Consider the following 1225-nt stretch of genomic DNA (forward strand, 5'->3'; position numbering starts at 1 on the left):
GGCAGGGTTATAGGCACTTCTGGGAGTTGTAAACCCATGCAGACTCCAGAAATATGTGCCTTCCAAGGGGCTGGAAACTTCTGAATTAACAACAAATAATCAGCGAGTGTGACAAAGAGTTAAAATACACAGACTTTACTTTCACAATGTTTATGATGTAGTAAAGAGGTTTAAGATGTAGACCCGAGATTGCAAACTGATGGCCAGCAGGCTAAATTGGGCCTATGGATTTGTTTTGCTTGGCTCGGACAGGGTTGGCCTCCTGAATGTCTAAGAGAGAGAAAAAGAAATAATGAAAGAAGTTGCTAAACATATAAAACTGGGAATTTTGTATTAAAGTCTAGATTTCCAGCTGTTTTTGAAAAATCACAAGACCTGCCAACACTAGGTCCTTATTCCCACATTTCTCCAGGGTGACAGTTGACTGGAGCTGCCCCCTTTGATCAGAGCAGACACCATCTGGTTCCCCACCCTTGTCCAGGGCACTCCCTTACCAGGCCTCTGTCCACATTCGATGTGGCCACCCTAATGGAGACTGCTGCAAAACTTACTTTGTCTTTTTACTGCAGAAACAAACCACTGGGGCCTGGAGCAAAATAGCAGCAGTCCACTTGTCTGTCAAGTGAGATGACCCAGGCTCAGGCTATGAAGGTAGCAATAGAGTGGTGAGAAATGGTCAGATTTGGGATATATTTTGAAGGTAGAGTCAATAGGATTTCTTGATGGATTGGTTTAGGATATGAGAGAGAGGATTAAAAATGACTTCAATTTTGATTCTGTGAATAAAATGTTTTTACTAATCATAACATGAAATTAGCATGACATCCCATTAGAATTGAACCAAGATGAATAATACTGTTATAAAATTTACATTTCTCACATTCATTTCAGAGGAAGATAGTACATATTAGGGCTCTTCTGGGTCTTATAAATTGGTATCAATAAATCTTTTTTTAAATTTTTATTTAACTTATTTAGAAAAGAAACCTATAGTGGAATATTGGAAAACCAATATTGAACTTTTAAAATAAAAATAATTGTTATTTTAATAGTTATATTTTTATTTTAATAGTTATTTTTATAATAGTTTTTTATTTTAAAATAAATGCTGGGAAATGCTGAGAGTGTTGGAAAATTGAAGGTAAAAAGCATTGAGAAGAGTCCCAGTTACTGAGAAAAGAGGCTCTTGCCCCAAGAAGTGGAATGGAGAAATGTCACCCTCTGG

Source organism: Pteropus vampyrus, unplaced genomic scaffold, assembly GCF_000151845.1.
Source record: "Pteropus vampyrus isolate Shadow unplaced genomic scaffold, Pvam_2.0 Scaffold74, whole genome shotgun sequence".
NCBI classification, from domain to species: domain Eukaryota; kingdom Metazoa; phylum Chordata; class Mammalia; order Chiroptera; family Pteropodidae; genus Pteropus; species Pteropus vampyrus.